Consider the following 20,246-nt stretch of genomic DNA (forward strand, 5'->3'; position numbering starts at 1 on the left):
TTAGGTTGAATAAAGTTAAATGTTAAATAGTAATATACCATAAAATGAATATAACTGATCAAATACTCTAACGATAAGCTCAATGTCCTTAAAGGCACCACTGGATGTCTGAACTATAGGGCACCAAAATATCCAGAAGTGGCCCCTGCATGACAAGATGTGATTCACTGTGAAATAAACTTTAATATTAAATCATGCTGGCTCTACCCACCACTACCCTGACTCACAGGGCATCCGGCAGCGTGACATGGGAAATATGAGAAATGTTCCACTTTATGCAAATGTCCTCTGACATGGAGGAGTGTCAGCCTAGAGACAATCCATCAAACTTGTTTTGATTCCCTTGTGAAACAGGAGTACCTAATTATTTTCTACTCCATTAAACTATGTAAAAGAGCTTCAGAAAAGAAGAAAAAGCTGATCATCACAGTGAAGGTCTTCCCCATTGTCTATATTATCGCATACATTTCACAAGCTACTTGGATGAGAAAAAAATAGTGGAAATACAAAACTTGGGAAATGAAGTACTTTGTTGTGATCCAGTGTAGTGGCACAATAACTGCCCAATCTGAGGCATGAGGATGCTACACAGCCCCATGGTGGGCTCCCTCATAAAAGTTAAGTCAATAACACTTTATTTGGATAGTTTGCCTACAGAGATTTCATATCATCATGTCCTCATACTGACTTTTATCCAGCCACATTAAGCCACATTTTTAAGATATACCTTTTACACCTGGTCATTTTCAACCATCTTTTAACCAGATGAAGGGTTTTAGTCCTCAGACGTCTGGAAGTTATGAGAGAAAGAAGCCAAGCAGCTGCCAGCCACTCAGGAGTGCAGGACAAAAGGGAGAAGCTGACAGCAACAGTGGTGAAGACAACCATTCCCATGATCCCACACTTCTTCATGATGTAACCACGTCATTACATTCACCTATCTTAACCATTTGAGTATACATCATTGAACACTAGTTGAACATTAGATGGTTCAACAAAGAATGGAGAAATATACTAAATACTAAATAATAAATATGAATATGTTGCAGATACTCTGTTAGCTATTTGAAGGGCTGCAGATTTTTGCCTTCACATCACTGCTCTCATTCACTGACGTTTTAAACAAGCGTGCAGCGTTTTGTCCACACCTACTGGTGATCACTAATAACAACACCACTGCTTCTCCAGAGCAGACTTGTTAATGTTAGTATGCAGTAATGTGGAGTAGTTAGCAGCCTGACTGCCATTATCTCCCTAACCCTGCAGAACACTTCATGTCATCGGCAAACAAGATCTGCTCTATCTATACCAGCACTTTTTTTTCTTCTTCAGTCGCGCGTGTGGATTGGCGGGGAACGGTTAGAGGGGAGGTTTTGATGGAACACAAAGGATGTGTTATCTGTGTTTGTTCTCTGTCACAGCTTTGGCCTTAGGAAGGCAAACACTAGCAGCAGTCTGGCTCAATACATAACTCTGTGTAAGGAGGGAGGCGGAACACACTGCTCTGTTTTCATTAGCTCACAGGTGTTGGTGTGAGGATTTGTTACCGATGCTCTATTGATTGCGTATGGATTGCAGCCCAGGTGTTAGTAGATGAATCCATGTGCATTATTATAACATCAACACCACAATAATAATAATATACTTATGAAGAACGACAACTATTTGATCACATCCTCACTGTCTGTATTTGTGGAATGTCAATTTGGCTCAGCTGTGTGCTGTGAAGATGAATGTAGACCTGGTGAATTAAGAGACAAAAGTACAGCGCTCTGGAGGGGGTTGCCAGCCAACTAGGTGAGGCTGGGGTCTCAGCGCTCTTACCTATCACACCCGAGCTCTCCCCCGCTCTCTAATTGGAACAGCCTCTTTAATTGGGTTTGAAAACCATGGAGACGGCCACTCTGTCTGGGAGCTGATAAGCTGAAAGAAACATCTTCTATAGAGGAGATGACGCCAAGTCAGGCGACCTTGGCTTCGCAGTGACTGAGGTGTCTCAGCCACTGGAAAGAACTGAAGCAGATGTGACAGAAAGGAAAGTGTTCCATCACTGCCAAAAAAAAACTTTTCACACATTCCTGTGCTTCAGTCAATACAGCGAGTTTAAGAAAGGACAGAAAAATATATCGATGGAGGTTGACTGTGGCTGAAGAAAAAGTTTAGTTTGAATTAGACCAAAGAGCCAGAGTCTTTCAGAGCACACTGTGGGGAGATGGATTCTTTTGTTTTGTGTGACAGTGGTGAATCAATTCCATTTACTTGCTGTTTAAAGTAATAGTTCAGTCCTGAAGTTTAGTTGATTTTAAAAGTTAAATATTGACTTCAGTCAGTTTTACTTCAGCAACAGTTTTGGGCTGTTGGTTTAGAAAACTGGACACCATAGCTAAAAAATATTCAGGGGTTAATCAAGGTCAAGCATGTCTACTTATCTGCTAGTCAGTCATGTATGTCACCATTTAGCAGTGGCAAAGTATCCAGATCCTTTACTTAGACACAACAATGTAAATCATTACAAGTAAAAGTACAGAAGTAACATCATCTTCATCAGCAACAGCAAAATGCTGTTAAAATATAAAAGTACTAGTAGTTGTTTCATTCCTGTGACCAAAACATTATCTTAATTATTATTATTATTATTATTATTATTATTATTCCATACTGATGCATCAGTATGCTAGAAGCATTTACTGTTGTAGCTGGTTGAGGTGGAGCTAGTTTTAACCCCTTCATATACAGGCAGCTAGTTTAGTCCAAAGGTTCCCTACCTAGGGGAACCTTTGGACTTGGTTACCTACCTAAACCCAACCGGTCGAGGCAGACGGCTGCCCACCCTGAGCCCGGTTCTGTTGGAGGTTTCTTCCTGTTAAAAGGGAGTTTATCCTCCCCCCTGTCGCCAAGCGCTTGCTCGTTGTGGGAACTGTTGGGTTTTTTCTCTGTAACAAAGTAAGGTCTTGACCTTACCCTGTAAAGTGCCTTGAGATAATGTATATTATGATTTGACGCTATACAAATAAAATTGAATTGAATAGGGGTCGGGCCCCTTCTAAGACTCACAAAATAAATCTGAAGGCCGTGATATGATTAATGGGAGAGGAAAGAAAAAAAAAAACTTGCATAGCGAAAATGACCGTTGATTTTTGGTTTAACCCACAAAGATTTAACTCCTTCAACAACACTGTTTCTACTTCCACAGAAACTTTGCTGCACTAAATGTTTGCAGACCAAAAAATGTCCAACATTCTTAAAAGATCGATTAAATAGGCTTCCAGAGACAAAGATCAATATGATGCAAATTTTTACTGACAAACTCAGACTTTCTGCATAAAAGCATCACCACTCATCCTTCTGATTGCCATATAACTGAACCCAGCAATAGACAGTATCTAAACGTTGTACCTAAATGTTGGATACTGAGCTTCAGCATTCCCACTGGAGAACCGAGGCATGACACAGATTTTCTGCCCAAATACAGGATTCACTGGGAGGACCAGGCGTCTAGAAGTATTTTTTTTCTCCAGTGTAAATTCCACATTAAAGGTTTTCTCTCTTCAAAAATATTCAAATATTCCTCAACAGAAAAACATAGGAGTCTCTTTTTTCCATCAATTTTGGGAAGCAGAAGACTCTGAATACTACAATACATGACATCAGTGGCATTACCATAGCAATGAACACCAAGACCACTTTTTTGGATACATTTAAAGTCAATGTTGTGTCTATTGATCTTAGATACACTATATTGCCAAAAGTATTCGCTCACCTGCCTTGACTCGCATATGAACTTAAGTGACATCCCATTCTTAATCCATAGGGTTTAATATGACGTTGGTCCACCCTTTGCAGCAATAACAGCTTCAACTCTTCTGGGAAGGCTGTCCACAAGGTTCAGGAGTGTGTTTATGGGAATTTGTGACCATTCTTCCAGAAGCGCATTTGTGAGGTCACACACTGATGTTGGACGAGAAGGCCTGACTCTCAGTCTCCGCTCTAATTCATCCCAAAGGTGTTCTATTGGGTTGAGGTCAGGACTCTGTGCAGGCCAGTCACACCAAACTCTATCATCCATGTCTTTATAGACCTTGCTTTGTGCACTGGTCCACAGTCATGTTGGAAGAGGAAGGGGCCATCTCCAAACTGTTCCCACAAAGTTGGGAGCATGGAATTGTCCAAAATCTCTTGGTATGCTGAAGCATTCAGAGTTCCTTTCACTGGAAGTAAGGGGCCAAGCCCAGCTCCTGAAAAACAACCCCACACAAGTACCATTCTCCTGGCAACCGCCAAACCCAGACTCGTCCATCAGATTGCCAGATGGAGAAGCGCGATTCGTCACTCTAGAGAACACGTCTCCACTGCTCTAGAGTCCAGTGGCGGCGTGCTTTACACCACTGCATCCAACACTTTGCATTGCACTTGGTGATGTATGGCTTGGATGCAGCTGCTTGGCCATGGAAACCCATTTAGGAGCGAGGAAATTTCACGAGTGGACTTGTTGCACAGACCCTATCACAGTACCACGCTGGAATTCACTGAGCTCCTGAGAGCGACCCATTCTTTTTCACAAATGTTTGTAAAACAGTCTGCATGCCTAGGTGCTTGATTTTATATACCTGTGGCCATGGAGGTGATTGGAACACCTGATTTCAAATATTTGGATGGGTGAGTGAATACTTTTGACAATATAGTGTATGTAATTAGTGTATTCACGTTCATTTAATATTGACATGTGTAGATTTCACCATTTTATCTATGTGATATCGACACACCTCACCAGAGGGTGGAAGCAGCTCTTGGTTTTTTCAAAGTTAATGTCTCTTTTGCTACATAAAAAAAAAAAAATGCCACTGAACCTTACCCAGGGCTTCACAGAATATTACACCGTCCTGCAGCAGTATGATTGGCTTGCCAGTATCTTCTCAGGATATCGCAAATAACCGTCTCAACAGTGATTAATATGGCAGTTTCCTCTGATGGTTAAGGTTTGGTTTGGTGGCTCAGGTAAGAAAAGGATTATCACACCCACCTCTGGTTCTGGGAGACAGCTGTCACTTGTCAGAATCACTTCAGTAGGTTGTGTTAAGTGTTTGCTGTTTGCCATTGCTGTCATCTCCTGCTGAGGACAGTCTCAAAAATGACTTAAAGAATAATTGTGGGTATTTCACCGTTGCGTCTTATTTTGGTAGTTTTGACCATCATTATCATCAGCCATAAACAAGCATTGTGTGAACACACAAGCAGTCAAACTGTCAGGTTGTAAACAAGCTTTTCCAGATTATTTAAAACAGTGGTTCTCAAAAATTTTCAGCCACAATGCCCCAATAAATTTAACTTGAAACACACAGCAGTGACCTGTGTCACTTCAGTGGCTGGTCCTGTTGGTACTGTTTTTTACACAGTTGTATACGGAGCAAAGTTACGCACAAGACACATGGTCCACAGCAGTGGTAGACTGAGAGACCTCCTGCTACAAACACACACTTCTCTGCTCCATCTATCCCAGGGAGTTACTGTCACACATCATAACTACCAGACGTACACAAACCTTGTGCACTGACCTTGTGTGCTTGTTGGAGCCGCAGAACCTTACGTTTTTCAGTTGAACCTGATGGTATAATGTTACTTTCCTTTATCTCTTCTTGGTCACCATTGTGAGCCAGCAGACTTCCTTTGTTTGAGCCATCGCTCCACATTCAGACATGTTGCAGTAGTTAGCTAACGTTTAGCCACTGCTGTGCCATGGTTAGTCTCCACTGCAGCTGGGGGAGACGACTTCTCCTTCCCTGATGCTTACACACTAATTTACCTCTCTAAAATCTGTTTTGTAATGACAACATTATAACATTGGTTTGGAATATTTATTGTAAAAATAATGCTCAAAAAATATTTATGAATTTCTTTATTATATTACTTAATTAGTTAACTATCCCACGACCCCAGAAAATAGTCTTGTGAACGTCAGGGGGGTTTTGTGTCACAACTTCAGCCAGGCTTTAGTTTTTCATTTGTCTGTTTCCTGTTTTGCCACACTAACTCTCTTGTGATTTCAGACTCTGCCACTCCCTCCTGCTCTGCATTACCTGCTGATTTCATTCACCTGGCCTGCCCCGCCCCCTCACTCACCTGCTCCTCATCAGCTAATCAGCCCTTAGTATATGTACCGGTTAGTATATGTACATTTCCCTCAGTTCTTTGCCAGATTGTCTAGTGTGTTTACCTAGCTCTCCAGCATTCTGTTATTCTGATTCTGATCCTGCTCCTGTCTGTTTGTGTTTTGACCTACCTTTTGGACTTTGGACCTTCCCTTTTGCCTGCTCCTACTGGATTTGTTTGCTACGTGGATTGACTACCTGGTTTGACCTCGGCTTATTATTAAACACCGTTCCTTCACCTGAACTGTTCTGTGTCGTGCTATTGGGTTCTTGCCTGCCATTTTGTGGGACGTGACATCTTGACCCCCCAGGTTGAGAACCGCTGATCTTCATTCGTTGCTAACAACTGAAAGGTTCATAATAGTCTCTTCATTGCACAGTAAAACTGGGTATGTGCACTAAGGCAAGTACAGTACTTTAGAGTTGAATCAGAAAATGCAACTATAAATGGATGTTTACAACAGAGACTTTAATGATAATTACACTGTATTTCATTGTTTTCTCTTCAAACCCCAGGCTTTATTTAAAACTGACTGCTGGTGTTTCCTGCCTTATGAGATTTCTCAGGGACTACAATCTTATCATTACCAAGGGGAATAATGCTGACGACTACAATTATTCTTGCAAAATAAGCTCTGATCATTGCAGGATTTGTCAGAGCCTGTTGTGTCTGAAAGGAATCAACTTATATCTTTATTAGTGAGGCAGGTGTCTGGGTACAACACACACAGTCCAGCCAGATGATTATCAGTAATACTTTGCAGAAAGGGGAGCTCACATTGTCCCACAGCGGGACAGGGATGCTGTAGTGAAAGGTGACCTTGAGTCAGAGGGCGACAGCAACGCGCAGCTTTCATTTGTTTGAAAGGACCCAAATGGTTGTCCTCTCTGCAGTTATTTGATTGGATTGTCAATGCCAGGATGAGAGTTTTCTGCCGCCGCTGCCTCGCATGCATACGAATGCGGTGCAGAGCAGGTGATGGTCCTAAGGGGAAACTGTTCATTATTCCACAAACTCCTCTCACTAATCTGTGCTTAAGAACTGTTCTGCTCTCTTTTTCTTCAGCCTCTCTCTCCCTCTCACTCCCAATCTGGCTGTGGCCTTTCTCTAAAGGACAGCCAAGCGTGCAGGAGACATCATCTGGCCTCCTTTTCATCTGACCTTTGAAAAAAGTAGCTATTATGTTACCTCAGGGTTGTGTAACGTGCACCCACATACCTACAGTAATATCTCCCGTCCGGCTTTCCACAGCCATCTCAGCTTTTTTAGAATGGAAAGAGGAAAAGGAAATAACCAGAAGGTGTGTGTTGCATTATACTTAATGCCGAGGCACAATAGAACAACTCATATGTAAGATGGACATATCTTTGGTTCAAGAGAAGTATGAATATGTCACACACGGGATGTTAAGCCAACAACTGCTGCTGGACAAGTCTGCTCTTCTTCCTTTTCAGAGCCATTACCATTCTAGATACATGAAAACCTATTGTCCCAGATTTATTTAAAAAAAAAAAATGCAAAGTCTGGGAAATTGAACTTCAAGCCGCACCCATTTCACTCACAGGGGCATTCAAGTAATTTCAGACTGCATTTAGACAAAGTGCAGGTGATTACGAGATATCCTGTCTTTTAGTTCCTAGTGTTGCTCAAGTTCCAAAAATTGGATCCTTCAATTCCCATAAGGCAACTTAATGGTGTCTCTCTTTTACTCCATGGTAAATGCCTGCATCTCTCAAATCAACATACCTCACTTTGTAATGCAGGTTTTCTGATAAAAATCACAGCCTGAGAAACTGAAGTTAATTTGAGGCTTTAGCAGAGTTTGTTCAATCTCACATATATCCTCAAAAATTAGTCTTTTCAGTATAAAGGTCTGTCTTTATCTTTCCCCAGGCTTTCTTGAGTGCTAACATAAATTAAGAATTTCACAGTAAAAAGACAGTAACTTTGGAAGATATCCACTTGATTTGCCTAATTCACACTGCAGATGCTTCTTAACACTTTCAGATAAATTTAAAAAGGCATCTGACTATCGTTTAAAGACAGACTTAAAAATAGTGAAACTACTCTTTAACAAGTGAAGGAGAAAGTTAACATGCTGATGTTTAGCAGGTATAATGTTTACCATGTTCCCCATCTCAGTCTATGTTACCATACTAAAATTTTTTTATTGACATTATATGAAAAGTAGAGCTGATGCTACTAGGAAAATCATCAGTTTGTAAGTAATTTATCATCAGAGAGATACTTCAGTCCCGCCAACACTCCCAGCCCAACATCCATACCACTACTACACAAATCATTTTAAGATGGCAGCGATTTTTTTTTGAAAAGTCGAGAAAACACAATTGTGAATGGTTTGAGTTTCCAGTCAGTTTTGTCATGTGAATAAAGCTTTGTATTCTCATTAGAGCGTGTACATTTTTTTGCGATATTTGAGTTTGGTTTTTTTTTTTTTGTGTCTCCATTACTAATTTTTATGTTCTAATTGAATTAAGCATTAAGCAGGTTAATGGAAACACACCTACTGATAATTAAACATCACAATTCATCTCCTTGGTTCTAGAGAAAATATGGTGCAAGTGGAAATGTGGTGATTTAACAACAACCTCGGCATCCTGTATCAGTGAGCTGTGCTGTCATGTGAAACCATTAAACAACACCTTCAACATGTAAAGCTAAAGAGAAAAAATCTCACTCTCTCCAGTCAGTGTTATAATCAAACAGCCATTTACCAGAGAAACAAGATGAACCACACAATCCTAAAACCTTTACATCATGTTACCATCCCCTGTTTGATTCCTTCAGCCTGTCTGTCACATCAGCACTTGATGTGTGTCACTAGCAATCACACAGAGTGTTTTATTCCAGTCACAGTATTTTAGAGCTAACAGAGATACAGACATGTCCTGACTATTAACATCACACCAGCAGTGGAATGTCAGAGAGTCTCCTCAGGCCTGGTGGACTGGCCTATAATGACGCGGCCTGGTAATGGGCTCCCTGTTTGGAGCGGAGTGGAGCAGCCTGAGGACTTGGCCCGAGATAAGGAAGAGTAATGATCTTTGGCCGATGAGCGAGCCATGCTGTGGCTGCTTCCACTCTAGCGGTCTCATTCTGCAAACCAACAAATACGCCGCACGGAGTCATCGCTCCAGTTGAGGACGTTTTCTGGAAGTCCAACTGAGAGCGTCTGAAGCTCAGTGTCTGGGCTGTGGTGAGGAGCTCCCGGGGGAAGCGAGCACTGTCCCGGGCCCTGGCATTTTGAAAATGCCGTTTCTTCCTATGTGGTTCCTGGGGTGGGGGGCGGCTTCCTGGCCCTGGCTGCAGGACGACAACAGATGGCCAACTGGACATCCATGACGCGTCCTTCTGGTGCCATCCTCATGCCACATATGCTTCACCCTGCGGCTATGACTTCCTGGAGATCGCTTTCTCACAGAACCCTCACAGCCATCACCATGGCTACACAATTCCAATTGTGGTGAACAGACCTCAGCATGCACAAACACACACACACACACAGACACACACACACACACACATACACAAACATTAAAACCCTCTTGAAGCCCTAAATCACCACATGAGAGATATTCCAAAGCCACTGTCGGGTATTCTTTTATCAGCCTAACACATACTGGTAATGCTGCACTGTGGGTAACTGCCATCACTTTCTCTTAATGTTCCTTAATATTCAGACTTCATGTCATGAAGCCAAATTGTTGGAACTAGATAATAAGATGAGTTTCAGTCAAGCCTCAACAAAAGCTGACTGGAATGGATTTCACTCTCTGGTTATGACAAGATAATCAGAGGCATTTCCAAACACAATGCACAGCACTCATCTGGTCATGCTTTTGGGAAACAATCGCGTTGCTTTGGCCGACTGATGAGCTCAGGTTAATCTGTGGAATACCTTGAAAGCAAGCACAATTGATTATTTTGCAATCAAATTGGCTTGATGGCGTGCGGTAGATGAGGTGCACAGGCAGGTGGACAAAATGGTGGGAAGTACACATGAGAGAGGGCTGTGGATAAATGAAATGACAATTACAAAAGGAAGCTGTGCAGGCCGGTCATATTAGATTGAATGCTAATCAGTAGATCAAATGTTTTAAAGGAACAGTCCAGCATTTTGGGAAATACTGATCAGATAAGAACTGTGCAAATACCTATGAAGACCGATATTATTATCACTAGAGGGATTCGTTACTTTAACAAACCTGTTTTTTCTGCCTTATTTTATCTCATTCAGTGTATTTACATGTACTTTAAAGGTCCCATATTTTACATTTCTAAATAAAAGCGTCTTATTTGAAGTGTTGTTATCCATAAGAAGATATATGTATGGTTTTAAGTACCAAAACCCATCTCAATGCAGTTTTAGGCTTCTCTCTGGAGCTCTAACAACAGGTCAGAGAGCCAATCTGAAGAGAGGCTCTGAGCCTCAGTTTAGTTTCTGAATACAGGCTGTGTGCATTTCTCTGTGGACTGAGGCTGTGATACTTTCACAGTATTAATTTAGAACCTAGACCCGCTTTATAATATAAAAAGACATGGATATCTACCTTTACTATATATGACCTTTAAGAAACTGAGTTCCAGTCAACTGTCCTGGCTGATTTTCAATTTTTTTTATTCAATTCAATTTTATTTGTATAGCGCCAAATCATAATATACATTATCTCAAGGCACTTTACAGGGTAAGGTCAAGACCTTACTTTGTTACAGAGAAAAACCCAACAGTTCCCACAACGAGCAAGCGCTTGGCGACAGGGGGGAGGAAAAACTCCCTTTTAACAGGAAGAAACCTCCAACAGAACCGGGCTCAGGGTGGGGGGGTCTGCCTCGACCGGTTGGGTTTAGGAGGAGATAAAAAGAGGGGGTGGGGGGAGGAGAGAGGAGAGAAGAGAGAGAGAGAGAGAGACCAGGAACAGCTGTGTAGGTAATGGTGTTATCAATAATAATGACATTCCATGACGTCTAAATGAGAAACCGGGTTTCTGTAATCATTCCGCAGAGTGATGAAACCTTGTGTTTAAAATGATCAGAATGGAACTGGAATTAACAGAAACTAGCCTGCAGGAGTCAAAATAACTGTCTCAAATGTTGAACATTTGACTACTTATTAAAATTAGGCATATTCATGCTGCGAGGGAAAACTCTGCTCTATCTGCCTAGTCTGTGTCTCCTACAACACACACGCAGAAAAAAAGATGTGAGTCATGCATCTGAAATCAGGTTGGATTTAGGGGAAAAATCCGATGTTACTGTAAGCAGGTTACTGCAGTGTATGTAAACACACCTCCGATTTCCCATGTAACCTAGTCTCTCTTACTGAAGTGCATGTAAACTACCTGAATGTGATTACAATCAAGAGAAGTTGGAGATTAGCTGGAGGATTTAACAGCTAAAGAGCCAGACATTCTCTTAAGAGCTGAGCTAACATTGAACTCACAGTCCTGTGGTCAGACACACGACTCCAACCAGCTGCTGATGTTGCTTTGTGTTTGTTTGATGGGCAAACAGGTAAGAGTTTGTTCAGCCACGTCAAGGCCAATAATATCAAACTGCGTCTGCTTTTTAGCTGGTTGATCACAGACTGTTTAAACAGGTTTCTGTCATAATTCTGTGCTGGACGTGAAGGGATGAAAACAATATTAATATTCTCATCTGCTTCTGGCTTGGACACAGTATTTCCCTAAACGTTGCTGTGACATGGTTGTGGCAATGATCATTTTTTAAGCAACATGGAGCAACTTTCAGAGTAACACAGACAAAGACATGCGACAATTAAATTAAGAAAACAAGCCCATAGGTCGTCTGTCAGCAGGTTATTATGACCCATACGTGTTTTTTGTCGCTAGGTAACATCTAGTGGTCCAAGTAATGATGACAGGAGAAAAGGGAAAAGTGTGGTGACATAGTTTATAGAGCGACAAAGTCCACGTCAGGAGGAGGTTGGGGTGGATGGATGGGTCAACAAAACACAGGAACATGACACAGGAGAACGGTGTTCGATTCCCATGTGAAAGTAGCAGTTTTTATTGTAACCATGACAACAAAGATTGTCTAATGTTGAGGAAGTACTTATTTTAACCCAAATCACCATCTTTTCATAAACCTAACCAAGCCATTATTGTAATTATAGTAACCATGCTGACAGTGGTAAGTGCGGCGCTCTTGGTACAGTCCGCATGTTTATTATCGTAACCATGACCACAAAAGGATACACTATGGCTATCTGGTGTCTGGAGCGTGAGAGACACTGTCTGCAGTGAACCTGTGGACATTAGATAAACTTTAGCAAGTAGAACTTTTCATGTGCTCATCTTTATATTTTGGTCTGACACATGAGTAATTACAAAGAGACAACACAGCCCAAGCAGCTCATTATCTGCATTCTGTTGTTCTACCACTACATTCTCTGGGGAGAGGAAACCATGGCATCTCTATGCCCTTGCCAATACTTTGTGAAACAAACAAAGTTGTGAGGCAGAACCAGGAACTAATTTCATTAGCAGCTGCCATTTGTGACTGATTACAGGCTGTTCTCAGTGGCTGGCGAGCAGGTCCAAAGTTCTGGGAGGTTAATAACCAGTAACAATCAATTACTTAACCATTCTGATATGATCAATGGGGTTTCCAATTCGGCAGACAGCAAGATGAGTAACGGAATACGATAAAACCTGAAACATGTTGAACGTTCTCCAGCAGCAATGAGCTGCGGCTCAACTGTTCCCAAAAGCTAAACTGTTTTGTGAGTCGCAAAACAGAGAACACACAAATATACGACTGTCCAACAGAGCTGCACCACAACGGAGCAACAATCCACATAGGAGAAAATACAAGTCTAATAAATGTGGAAGTAAAGATGAAGGACATTTAATGGGCATATTAGGATGAAACAATGAGCAGAGGCATATTAAAAGCAAACTCCCAGGCAGAGGTTGAATCACAGTACGTCTGCATTGTCAAAAAAGAGAACAGTGCACCAGCAGCATCTTAATTAGTGTACTATCAGCCATCAGTGGGCCTCCCCTGTATTGTCATGCATCTTCGTCCACATCAGGACTGATTATTCTAATGATGTCTAAACCTCTGTCCAGACATTATTCACACATCACAGAACCCGGCCTTGTTATCTTTGACGGCGAGGACTCCTGTCTCCCTGAATCCACAAATTAAATCAAGAAAAAAAAGCTCCTTTCCCTTCCCTCCCTGTCCTCACCACTGGTCATCGAGCATTCAAGTCACTTAGTTAATCCATTAGATGAGCTACGACGTTTGTTCTCGCCATCATTTTCTAACTGGCAGGAAGAAAATGTTTGCATCCTAATAGCACAGTTTGTGTCATAACAAGACTAAAGGTGTGAAGGCCTGCTAGAGGCTACTAATTTGATTTAATCCTGTAACATCGCAGTGTTGTACAGGGCAGACAACATAATGACGAGTACCTGGTGCTGCAGGAAAGGCCATGGGATCATTGTAATAAAAAGGGTTTATCTTACACTTAAGATGAATTATTCCAGAATTTTCATGGCAATTTGCCGCTGAGATGTTTTCTGTGCAATATAGACATTTTTTGGCCTGAGGTCTTAGAGGAAAGCTCATGTACTGTCCAGAACAGGTTCATGCTCCAGTAAGCATCCACTGTGCCCAGTAAATTCTAATTTTGATGGTCACTCTGTAAAAATATACAAAAATAATCTCACACTCACAGAAAATATTTTTTTTAACCTCTAAACCTTTCTATGTGTATGTTTTCTATGTTCCTATGTAAAATGTATATAGGCTATATATAATATAATATAATCCCTTCAGTGTGAAGGGACGTGTCCCTGGAGCATCTTTATCAGACACCTGAAATACCTTCAGTGGATCCTTCAGCAAAAAGGAGACTCACTTCAGCCACTTTTCACCTCCGTCTTTTGGTCACGCCCCAAAGCTCATGACCACAGGTGAGGCTTCACCTGGAGGCTTCTTCAGAACCACAATCCGTCGCAGCTCCCACATGAACTGCTGATGTGGCACTGATCCAAGTGCCAATCTCACATCCCATCTTAATGTCACTGTGCGAATAACACAGTGTTTACACAGGCTTTTTATTGAAAGCAAAAATATATATCAGATGCACATAGCGAGACTGATCATATCAGTTCTTATCAAAATTAAAGATAAGGACAGAGCATGTCAAGATCTTGTGCTGTGGAAGGTGTTGGACAAGCCAACTCTAAAAGCAGAAATAAATGAATTAAGGTTCACTTGCAATATTCTATTCTAGAGCTTCAACCTGTATCTGATACTCTCCCCCTGCGGACAAACATGCATAGTTGTCATGGAGATGCTTCTACTTATACATTCATACATGAGTCATGAGTCATGAGTCATGAGTCATGAGTCATGAGTTGTTTTAGTGTCATCACTGGTGAAATAATTATACAAACTGAGCAAAAGCAAATGATCAACACAGTGTGACAGTGACTGCCAAATGATGAATTTATTTGTACAAACAACGCGACAGATGGCGGCTCTGAATGTGAGCCATGCGTACACATCACACACAATAGAGGCTCTGGGTCTCGTGTTATGCTGACATGGCTGAATGTCTGAGTGTGTTACTGTGGAGGTTTCAACAGAGCAGGCTGGAAACCAGACCGACCCTATCAACAGTCACCTCACTTTACCTCAAGTGTCCTGTTCTCAGACTGATATAAGAACGACTAATGCTCTATACTTGCTATGGTTAGGAGGATGTGTGGATCCTAAAAAAGGGGTCAGATGTCATAAAAGATTGACAATGCTTTGTCTGTTATTGAGTGTTAAAACCCAACCATATGCCAATCAGTCATTAGCCTCAAATAAAATGTACAATTATGACTATTAGTAGTAATTAGTAGGGATAGGTATCATTAAGATTTTAATGGTACTACTACTTTAACCAATACTGCTTATCGATCCGGTACTTAAACAGTGCTCTTATCAGTACTTTTTGTCATTTTGTAAGAGACAAAAAAATTTTGAAAATACAATTAACATTGCTTTATTTTATCACATGCACTCAATTAGCACCTCAAGTAGGAACCTTTAACAGCATTGTTTTGAACAAATCACTACTATAGACTGATTTTGTCATGATAGAAATGTAAAACAAATGTAATACACAATGATTTCCAACAGGACTTTTTCTTTTACTGTGCAGGTCATTTACACTGAGTGACCTGAACCTGAATTTCTCATTAACCCATGTTCGTATAGTTTAGTTAACTGTGTGTGTGTGTATGCTCCAGGCTGCTGGCGTACAAAACACACAGGTGCAATGACAGATGAGCTACGAGCCAGACGCTTGTAAACTGTGCATTTCTCCGTCTGTATGCGACAGACTTTCATTAGACCTTTCAAGAGATCGCTCATGTTTCCTCCCTCACATGCAAAAGGCTGAACCACACTTTTGAAGGTTTAGTCCTCTCCACCATTGCCACTAAAAGCGGGGTGTCTGTGTTTGTGTGTGTGTGCTGCATGGTGCTCCAGCGTGTGAGACAGAGCTGCCTCCACCCCTCACACACAGTACAGAGAGGGGGAGAGATCTCTCTTCTGCGTTGGGGAATAGTGAAAATGCATCCTAGACGAATGTCTTCATCAGAAACAGAGTTGGTGGATAAGATGTGTGAGAGAACTTTTATTCAGCAATAACAAATAGGAAATCTCTTTTCTTAATTTCTCCAGTACAGAGAGAAAAACCAACAATATTGGAGCGCATCGATACTACAGTCTTTAAAGATGTTTAATACTGGCTTTCAGTACCCATCCCATTTTCTGTTCAGTGTTTTTGCAGCTATGAACTATACTGGGAGACCACTGGTTTGGAAAATGTAGCCAGGCTCATAACAATAAATTTAACACTGATGCTAAAAAAGCATCAGACTTGAGCAGTACATTTATCTCTTGAGGCTTGCTCTGGACTCGCAGGAACACTAATGCTAACCACAAACTGCATGTCTGTGACTAAATACTGGTATTTCCTGAGCTAGCACAGATGCTGGTCTAGTCACAGCACAGTCACACATTATCTAGACATGATGCCATGTCTCACACAGACATTTGCATCATATGAAATCATATATATATGCCTAAGATACAATCTCAAGGAAACATTCATGGCAGCCGCCAGTGTGCAGAAGTGCATTTTGTCAGTTTATAGAAAGACCTCGACACTTCAGAGCTTATAGTTATATAGTCACAGCTGACCAACTGGTTTTTTCCAAGCTGCAAATAGTAAGTGACATAAAACAATAACATATTTCAGGTTTCCTTCTTACATAGAAAATAATAGGCCTTTCTCATGGCAGACATTTTAAAGCAGCTGTAATGGATTTTTTGGCCACTTGGGGGCATCAGGACAAACTTTAAATATATTCTGAAGAATACATAAGAAACTGGGGCTTCGCTCAAAAAGTCTCTTTTGCTTATGAAGGTTCCTCACTGAGTGAAATGACCCAGAAGTATCTAGGCAGCAGCCACGAAAAGAGCTGGTTGAATCTTTTAATTGATAAGGAAAGGAGTGTCCATGCTTCCTATCTTATCTCCTTTAGAATAGGATACACTGGACCTTCCTTTAGGAAAGGAGAAAATGCCGTCCCACAGTTCCTTGCTGTGCCGACATTTAAAATGATGAATGATTGTTGTTTCACCACAGCAGACCTACATAAATGCAGAAACAACAGAGCGTCTATTTTATGCTTTTGATACTGTGTAAAACACTGTGAAATCCTTGTATGATTGGCTAAGCTCCACATCCATAAATATAAAATTCTTCTCTTCCAGTTAGGGGTCTTCATGAAGAATGAGCATATCATCTTTATCATCATCATCATCATCATAACAATCTACAATCATAAACAGTCATAAATATTGTTTTAACACCCTGACCTAAAACCACTAAAACATTCATTTTCTATATTTAAATGTATAAAAAAGTCTGTATCGCCTGTTTATGTCTAAATAGAACTCACTCTGGCCCCTACTCAGTTCCTTATTTTTTACTGAATTAGTGATTTGAATGGCTCGATTCTTTCTTGTATATATCATTTATAATATATATTTGCAGTTTCATTACAGTCCAGGATAAAGCGCAACATGAACAACGTTATCACAATAAATTAAATATTTCTGCTTCGTTTTGGTCTATCCCAGTCATTTTATTTTGTAAACTCTTGTTTACAAAAAAAAATGGCTGATATGCAAAAGTCTTGGTGTAAAAATGGCATCAGTCGCCTTCTTTCTCCTGGAAAGACCAGGCTAGCTGCTGATGCTAAACTAAGCTAGTCATCTGGTGGCTGTATTTACCATACAGTTATATGAGAGTTCCCTTAGCGTAAATCTTATCAAAATATGTGAGCCCAACTATAAACCTCCCAAAAAACACCAAACAGGTTTGGCTATTACATGGTGAAAACAGAAATCTGTAGTACAGTTAGAAAGAAAAAAGTCACAGTCACTCTCTGTACAGCAGTGATAATGTTCTGTTCATTTGTTTTTATTAAGTCTAAATTCCTTGGGTTCACTGAGCTGAACATTTTTACACTTTTTTGTTTTTTCATTTATTTGTTGAAATCCTCCCTGCCCTTGCTTTACATATCTCAAAACATTAAAAGGTCGAACTGGTTTTAAACCCTTGTAGATACCAAAAATAAAAAATCATCAGAAAATTGTAAACAAACACCTCATATCTGAAGCCTTCAGAGGATCAGAGAGGAGAGTAGCAGGAAAACAGAACAGCAATCATCCATGTTTGTCCTCCAGCCAGAAGAACAACATAATGGCTCTTACACTACAAGAGGAACTACTTGTAACACACTCATATAGCCATCCCTCCTCTCTATCAGATCTCTGCACATCTCCAACAACATGGCATCCATCCACAGACACACAATCCTCACGCACAACCTCACGCTCAATGTGTTTACAGCCGATATATTTACACAGTGCAAACATCTGTGCTTCCTTGTTGTCTGCAGAAAGCAACGGAGAAGCATCCCTGATGGCCTCCCATCCCCCTCACTGCTGCCTCCCACCTCCTCCTCCCCTCTCTTCCTCCTCCTCAGTCTCTGTGTGAGACTGTAACATCAGAAAAACAAAGGGAGAAAAGGAGGGATTCCTCCAGCTTTACCTTTCAACGTAGGGAGTGATATGGGCTGTGATTCAGCTCAGATGATGCTGCTCCTCAGCCTCGGCTAACAACATCATATGACCACGAACCACCTGCTCCTGCTGCCTGGTCATATGACCAGATTAGTGCCAGGCAAAGATCTCTGGGATTTGTAGTTGTCAGGATGGCTGAGAGGGAATTTCATTCCAGAATAGATTGTAGTGTGTCCGTATGTGTGTGTGTGTGTGTGTGTGTGTGTGTGTGTGTGTGTATCTATATATGATGTTATTTAATGGTGTAGTATATGTTTACATGATGGCCACAACATTAGCAGATTAGAAAGAAAAAAGAAGAAAAGAAGAATAAAAGAAAGGGAGTTAAGACAGAGAAATCCCATAAGACATAAAACGACAGAGAATCAATGATGTAAGACGGCGCCAAACCATTAAGAGCTTTGTATACACGTAGTCAGACTTTAAAATCAATTCCAAAGGATATAGTGAGCTAACTTAGAGTAGCCAGTACAGGAGTAATATGCTCTCTCCTACAAAAAAAACAAAAAACAAACAAAAAAACAAACAAACATGAATAGACATTTCCATACATAAAAACCTGTACTTTGTAATTTCCATATATGACATATATGTACATATTAAATGACATCATATGTGTAAGACACAGTATATATAGACATATATGTCTAGTCCATACGAATATGAGTGTTTACTTATGTATGCTTATGTTGTAGACATAAGCTACATAAATATATATTCATCTTGAAGCCTGTCAGTATATGTTGATATTATATACAGAGGGCCCAAAGGTCTGAGACCATTCTCCTGGAATGGGAAAATAGACATAAGGAACATATATAAGAATATAGAATTTTTATATAGAGGCTGTGGTGCTTTGATAAATTAGAACATATAAATAATACAGTATATATTGTTAACATACAGCAACGTGTTATACCATATAAGAATTCAACATATAGTTGCTCTTTTAATAGATGTGCATATACACATTTTACTATGGGTGTTTCACATATGTAATAAACATATATCTTCATATATCCAGAGAATGTATGTATGTATAATAATATATGAATAGCTTACATACATGGCAACATCACTCTTGATATAGTGACATATGTGTCATATATTACATTCCTGTGTGGGTTTCTATAAATGTGATAGTATTAGTCATATGGCTGCAGTCCCTCAGTAAACATGATAATAACATAACAGCAGAAGATAATAAGATGCCATAAGATGCAAAAAGTGACCTTACTGGAGCAAAATGCAAACTTTTTAGACAGTGCACAAACTTATCAGCCACTGTTTAGTATGAGCAGTAAAGCTAAACAATATGAAGCAACAAAAGTTAACAATGGAGGAAATAATCAAACTGTAAGAATATTAAATAAGCATTAACTTGTGTGCTTTATGAATGCTCACAGATGTGAGATATGTGAAGTTTTGTTATTTCAGTCGTCAGTTTTCCTGATGTGAGCAGGTCTACAGCTGCAGCAGAGCTGCACTGGCCGCAGCAGGATTACACAGCCTCCTCCGGGAGCAGACCACGTGGTTTGATCTTTTCTGCAGCACAAGGTGTTGGGAGGCCTGTCATTATGAATCTCGCACATTGGACCGCAGTCAGTGTTTTTCATGAACACACTGCAGGTAACAGAAATGGTGGGCGTAAACCGACACTCACGCCAGTTTGGCTTGAGGTCTCACCACTGGGCACAGACTTGTGCTGGAGCTGGAGAACAACAGTGAGCCCAGCTGGACAGCAGCTCTGAGCCAAATCTGAACATTCTCACACCAAACCTGAGCCGCTCCCTCCCAGCTTCCTGTGGACCTCCTCTGTGGAGCCACGCCTGGTTGGCAGCAGATGTATTGAGCTTCTGACACGTTTCTGCTACAGTCATAACGTGGAAGTCTAT

At 40.7% G+C, this 20,246-nt stretch overlaps 1 protein-coding gene across 1 annotated transcript in view; it reads right to left on the bottom strand.

The window, feature by feature from the left end:
* The window catches only part of tsnare1 (T-SNARE Domain Containing 1), a 174,162-nt gene extending 155,729 nt beyond the window's left edge, over nt 1–18,433 (bottom strand). Inside the window, exon 1 of the mRNA XM_071470569.1 lies at nt 18,320–18,433. The gene's annotated coding sequence lies outside the window, so the exon portion shown is untranslated. The remainder of the gene's footprint in view (nt 1–18,319) is intronic.
* Between the last annotated feature and the right edge of the window lie 1,813 nt (nt 18,434–20,246).

The sequence above is a fragment of the Trachinotus anak genome, unplaced genomic scaffold (genome assembly GCF_046630095.1).
Source record: "Trachinotus anak isolate AG129_WGS33_773 ecotype Australia unplaced genomic scaffold, CSIRO_AGI_Tana_v1 ptg000032l, whole genome shotgun sequence".
In the NCBI taxonomy this organism is placed as follows: domain Eukaryota; kingdom Metazoa; phylum Chordata; class Actinopteri; order Carangiformes; family Carangidae; genus Trachinotus; species Trachinotus anak.